The following is a 7,201-nucleotide window of genomic DNA, read 5'->3' as shown; positions in this document are numbered from 1 at the left end:
AAAAAAAAAGTGCAGTTTAATTAAATCGCCCTCCTTCTCAAGGCCTTTCAAGTCGCAGATTGGGCGGAAATGTCGTCATGGCAACGGGTGTCTCGTTCCAGCCGTTCGCCGCTCTGCACGATTTTACGTCACAAGTATACCGTACTGCCGTATCGAAATAGTTTTATTCTTTCATTGTAAATAATTATTTTTATACACGTACGTATGTAATACATTTTGTTAATATATAGTTAGAAACTATAAGAAGGTAAAATTTATACTGCTGCTAGTAATAAGTGAAACCCCTTTGAGGAGTGTATAAGCAAAAAGCTGTTGTCACGGTTTTTTTTTTCCCCGTGAATGTTTCTTTATTTTAATTGTGGCGTTGATAACATCAGGATGTGTTCTGTGAGGAAGCAGCTTGCTATCGCTTGCAAAGCGGCTTGTTCGATTCAAAACGCTCAAACAAGCACTTAATGGAACGGAGTGCTTGGAACCGTTTAACAATATGGCGGTCTCCATGGAAACAACGCCATCGTTGGATCCGGGCAAATGGTGTCCGGGTCGTCGTTTTCAGTTTTACTTGATCCTCTTGTGACAACTTCCTCAAGCAGATTGATTGTGTTAGAAGCGGCTACACAGTACGACGAAGAGGGAAAAAAAGATAAATAAATGGGGGGGTCAGAAGGAAGAGCCCCCTACCAAGCTTATCGATGCATCCACCTGTCACTGCATTTTGGGGAGACGTTTTCAATTTTTGAATTTTTTTTACCTCCACCACCGAAGGTGAAGGAAGTTGTGTTGTCACCCATTTCTGTTTGTTTGTCTGTCTGTTTGTCTGTGTACAGGATATCTAAAAAAGTTGTGGATGGACCCAGATGAAATTTTGTGGACAGGTTGTGTGTGTGTGGCAAGGAAGAATTGGCTGGATTTTGGTGAAGATCCGGATCCGGATCTGGATACGAGAATTATTTAATTTTTTAAGTGATTCTTCACCATTGAGAGATTGGGCCAAAAACGATATAGTACTGATTTGCATGATATTTCAAAATTGTATTGGGCCCGATATGTTCTCGTGGATCAGGCATTACGTGGCGGAGGTATTGCGCTCTACCGAGTGCCCTTCTAATTCATACATGATCCATAGGCTCGTGGAAGAGATTGGACACAGACCGACATAACAAAGATGTTCACCACCATCTCTTATCGTCCTCCATCCAAATCCTCGATCTTTTCTACCCCGTTAATCCACCCCAAACTCACCTTCAATTCCCTGCTTTCCTTCCTGAAAGTCCCTGTAATGTCCATATTGTATTCCCCATGTTCTCCATCCCATCCCTCTCCCTTCCACAGATCTCCTAATGTCTCTGTTCCCCACTGTTTTGTCCTTCCCACTCCCACCCCTCTTGTCTCATGCCCCCTTGTTGTGCATTGTGTGTTAGCTCTCATACGAGCCTCGACAAGGTATACAAAAAAAGGGAACAGCAGCAGAAAGGGGAAGCGCCAATGGCAGGGCGGAGGGAGAGAGTACATGGAGATGGACAAACAAAGGGATCCAGCCTCCATATAACAATGAGGGTTTGCGGTCACAGTAGAACCAAGTTGACAACTTCCAGTGCATTGTTGGCAATTCTGATCATTGGTGGATCAACCACAGTTTTCTGCTGACTGTCATCACCTTTCAGACTGATGATCAGGCTAATCCCTTCGGTGGCATGTAAAATATGGTCAATAAAATTTTGATGGTGTCTGTCAGTGTGGTCAACCAATGCAGCATCATCGGCACACAGCATTTTCTTGATGAGGATTTGGTATACTTTGGTCTTGACCCTCAAATGAGGAGGATTGGCCAGATTACCTTTGGCTCTTGTTTGGAAGTTGACAACTTTTAAAGAGGACCCAAACAGTTTTTCATATTGAGAAAACACTGCAATAATTTGGAGCAACTTGAAGTATGGTGAAGTACACTGCAAGACATTGTGCAATTGACTACTGGCTTGAGCAATGCCAAAATTTTCAATCTTCACTTGACATTGAAGATTAGCCCAATGGCAAGAAAGATATCTCTCCCTAAATATCTTTATGGGGACATCATTACAGACCGGAACATTACTTTGAGCTCCATTGCAGGAAGAATGAGAACGGCACTCTGAAAAACACGTACCTTCAACAGGCTGAACATTTTACGTTTTGCATCCCACTCATCGGCCAGATTTGCATCCGGATCTTCACCAAAATTGAAATGGCTTCTTGTGGTCACCTACCTGACTCATCCACCAAGTTTTGTCATAATCTGTCCACAACTTTTTGAGTTATCATGCTACAGTGGCCTGCAAAAGTATTCACTCCTACCAATAATGGCACATTTTGGATAAATTACAAATTATGTAGAAACAATTTTTCCAAATGAATTCTTTCATTCATAACTGAAGAGATCAAACTAAACACTGTTATAGTTGAAGGAGGTTACATGTCAGGAATACCTACAAACAACATGTACAAATCAAAATTCACTGGTTTCAAAAGTATTCACCCTTGAGGTCAGTACTTGGTGGAAGCACCCTTTGCAGCCATGATTGTGCCGAGTCTTGTTGGGTAGGGTCTCTACCAGCTTTGCACAGCGAGATGGTGAAATCTTTGCCCATTCTTCACGTGAAAATTTCTCTAGCTCTGCCAGTTTTGATGGGGATCATCGATTGACTGCAATCTTCAAGTCTCGCCATAAATGTTCAATTGGGTTCAAGTCAGGACTTTGACGGGCCACTCAAGAACATTTTTCTTCTTATTCCGCCAACTCCAGTGTGGCTTTTGCTTTGTGCTTCGGATCATTGTCCTGCTGAAATGTCAATTTCCTACTCAGGTTCAGATTCATGGCTGACTCAAGCAGGTTTTCCTCAAGGATTCTCCTGTAATTTACACCGTCCATTGTCCCTTCTATCCTGACAACTTTGACAGTCCCTGCCGATGAAAATCATCCCTATAACATAATGCTGCCATCACCGTGCTTGACAGTAGGGATGGTGGTGACTGCGTGATGTGCAGTGTTAGGCTTGCGCCAGATGTAATGCTTTGAATTTATTTTTGTCTCGTCTGACCACAAAACGTTTCTCCACATGCCTGAATATCATTAAGATGCTTTTTTGCAAACTCCATACGAGCTTTTAGATGTGTCTTTTTCAGTAAGGGATTTTTTCTTGCCACTTGCCCATCAAGGCCAACTCTGTGAAGGGAACAGGATATTGTTGATGAATGAACACTGACCTCCATCTTTCAGATCTTTCAGGCATTGTTGGATTATCAGTGACATCCCAAACCAGTTTCCAGTTTGCTTGGCTGCAGAATTTGGATGGGCGAACTGATCTGGGTACAGTCTGGGTGGTATGATACATCTTCCGCTTCTTAATGATGGATTTGACCGTACTCAAAGGGATAATGAGTGATTTTTGAATTCTTCTTATAACCCTCTCCTGAATGATGCTTCTCCACCACTTTATGTCTGACTATGTTTGTCTTGTTGGTTGACCAAGTGAGTTACACCTTAAAACTCCTTAGATAGTGGGGGAGCATAATTTTTAAGTTAAATCACTGATTACATGCAGGTGAAACCTATTACACATGTTTTGTTACCTTTGAAACAAATAATTTACTCCTGAAATGAATCATTATCTGAAACATCTCTATCATATCTCCTCGTAACTGCCTCCTTTCTCGTGTATAAAGTCCTGTCTTCTTCAACCGCTCCTCATAGTTGAGTCTGGCTTGGCCCGGAATCAATGTAGTAGCTCTGTGCTGAACCATCTCTGTGGCATCTATGTCTTTCCTAAATTGTGGTGACCAAAATGTGGCCCTCACTAAATTCCTGTGCAATGTTAACACCACCTCTTGTGATTTATAAATGACCTCTTCCAAATACAACCTAAAACCCTATTTGCTTAACATGTAGCTGCCTGGCATTGTGCTGCCTGCTTACCTCCCGTATCTATTACCATCCCCAGATCCTTCTCCTGTGTGACACGCTCCAAAATTACCCCTTGCATCCTGTAATCTCTATTTTCATTGTTCTTTCCCATCCCCAACACCTTACACTTGCTCAGGTTAAATTCCATCAGCCAATCTACCACCCAATCTATGCAAGTATCAATACTTCCCAGAATCTGATCACCGCTTGTGCTATGCGTGTCATACAAATCAGTATGTGGACCTCTGAGAATTGATTTTTGATAAGCTAAGCCAACCCCAAAGTGCTGTCAAACACAATTTGACATATGCCAGATGAGAGAAAATTTATTTTGGATTTTACTGGTCCACGCCAAGAAAAATAAAAATTAGTACAGATTATCCATTACATTTACTAGAGAGTAAGCCTGGTGTTGGCTTCGTGGTTAAGGTGGCTCAGGTTCTTAGGTTCCTGAGTTTGAGTCCTGTTGGCTGCTGAATTAACACCATGTGGGGTTGACTCAGCCTGACATCCTTCTGAGGTTGGTTAAATGAGTACTAGTGTACTGGTAGAGGGGCACAGCATCAGTGGCACAGCTGCGCTTCCAAAAAGTTATAGTTACCCGGCAGCCAAGCTGCCATATGCAATAACAGAACGAGCAGAGTACCCACCCTATAGGCGATCTTGTTCCAAGCATGCAATACATTCTTCTGAAGCATATCTTTATTTAGGCGGTGTATAGGCAACTGAAATTTTTTTCCAATTTTCCCTCCTTGGAATTTTCTTGTGTATCAATCTTGTCCACCCCATGCATGCATGTTTTGCGTCCTGTTTTTGTCTGTTACGTCCTGATGTGTTCAGTGTAGTAGCTCTTCCACAAGCCTCGACGATGTAAACAAAACAAAACATTCAGGATAAAGACAATGATGTCTCCAAATGTCTTTGTCCTTCACCTAATATATTTGGAAGCTTTTCCCGAATCCTTATGTCACTGTCAAAATCTACCGATATAAAACACAGTGTGTATTTGTGTCTTTGTGACTGGCAACGGGGCCTGAAGGGCGGTGTACAGAAACGTTAAGAAAAAACAACAAATAATAAATACAAGGTGTCGGGAGGTGAAATTCGCTCCAAATGATGTGCAACGCACGCAGAGTAAAACGAGCGTTCATTTATGTCCATAGGGTGTCGAATAAATCAAGAAGATATTAGCAAACCTGACGCTAGGCCGAGGCTTCACACGTTGGCATGCTCATGAGGCTGTAATGTCAAAATAAACATCCCAGAAGATAAAGAAAACATGGTCACATTTGTACATGTAGTGTTTTTTAAAAAGCACTTCTTGCTGTGAAACATCAGATCTTCCAGTCTCCTTGAATTTTTTGAATAAAATAATTCCAACCTGTCATTTTTGATGGGCTTTTACACTTCTTTTTCTCCTCCTCCTCTTCCTTTTGTTGGAGGTGAGGGTGAGGTCCGATGGCACCAAGCTTCTGCCCTGCTTTGACCATGATACTCCTCCACCTCCCTCTGTCCTCAACCAACTCTCTCCACGATCCAACCACCCCAACCTTACTGATATCCCTCCTCACACAATCCTCCCATCTCAACCACAATCGACCTCTTTTCTTCCTACCTTGTTCCCTCAACCTATCAGCTCTTTTTGCCATTCTCTCTTCTCCCATCCGCACCAAGTTTCCAGCCCATCTCAGCCAGCATTTCACCAATCTCCCCATCAAGCTCATCTGCACACCAATCTTCTCCCTCAGTTCATCCATCCTTCTTCTATCCACCTTCTTCAATCAATCTTCAATCAAACCCACAATCCTCCTAACCCAGTTGGTCTCACAAACCTGAAGCCTCTGTTGTCTCTCTGTCAGTGCCACTGTCTGGACTGTAAAGATAGGTTGGCATTACACATGACATCAGAACCTTTCCTTTCAATTTTCTTGATATCTTTTGTCTGCCATTACTCCCTCCACCCTCTTCCACGCATTCACACTCACCTGAATCCTCCTCTGCATCTCTGCCTCGGTCTTACAATCCCCGGTCACTGTTCCTCCCAGATATTCAAACCTATTTCTCTGTCTGATTTCCTTCCCGTCCAACCTGATATTCATTTATTTTCTCTGCTGTTGGACCCACATCACCTCAGTCTTCTCCATACTCATCTTCAGCCCATGTTTCTCAAATGCCTCCTTCCACTCCCCCAGTACTTCCTACATCTCCCGCCTACTCTCCACCACATCAGGCAGATAGTCCACATAGAGCATCCTCCCCATACTACTCCTCAAGTTTACCTTCCTGCTTACCAGCTCCATCACCATGATAAACATGAGTGGGCTGAGAGCGCTTCCCTGCGTCAAACCGATGTTCACGCTGAACTCCTCAAGCATCCCAGGACCAACCACAACTCTTCCCTTGTCCCTTGTACATCCCTTCCACCAACCTAACTTCTGCTTCCGGCACTCCCATCCATATCAGTGTCACCATCACCATCTCTCTCGGGACAGTGTCGTAGGCCTTCTCCTTGTCCACAAAGCCCAATGCCACCTCACCTTGCACCTCCAACCTCTTCTCCACCAGCTTTCTCAGCGTGAACATCCCATCCATTGTCCCCCGACCTTTTATAAACCCCTGATGCTCTTCTCCGATCTCCACCTCCATACTCTTTCTTATTCTCCCATCCACAATCCTCTCCAGAACCTTCTTGACATAACTTAGGAGCGTAGTACCCCTGTACTTCCCCAGGTCTTGAACATTTCCTTTCCCCTTCCATATCTGCACAATTGACCCTGTCCTCCAATCCTCTGGAATTGAACCCTCTCTCATATATACACACATACATTTAACAGCCTCTTCAGCCAACTGGCTCCGACTCTTTCTGCTGCAATTATCATCTCTGTACACACCTCATCAATGCCTGGCACTCTTCCATTCTTCATCCTCGACAATGCCATCTGCACTTCATCCTCTGTGATCTCCACTAACTCCACTTTCCCCTCGACATAACATGGTAGCTCCAGTTTTCCGTTGCTTCCTTCCCGGTTCAACAGCTCTTTTAACTATCCTTCCCACATCTTCAACACTGCCCCCTCTCTGTCACTGACCTCTTGCCACCATCCTTAATCACCCCACCCCCCTCATGTCCACACCAGCCTCACCCCTGGCACGAACCAATTTATATATAATCTTCCTCCCACCATGCTCTTCCAACTTGTTGTACATCTCCTCCACCACGTCATTCACAGCTTCAGGTCTCCTTGCTGCTTTCTTCTTTTCAAA

Source organism: Eptatretus burgeri, chromosome 4 (assembly GCF_056783735.1).
Source record: "Eptatretus burgeri isolate ZD-2024b chromosome 4, Ebu_testis_v1, whole genome shotgun sequence".
In the NCBI taxonomy this organism is placed as follows: domain Eukaryota; kingdom Metazoa; phylum Chordata; class Myxini; order Myxiniformes; family Myxinidae; genus Eptatretus; species Eptatretus burgeri.
This window is presented reverse-complemented; position numbering follows the sequence as displayed.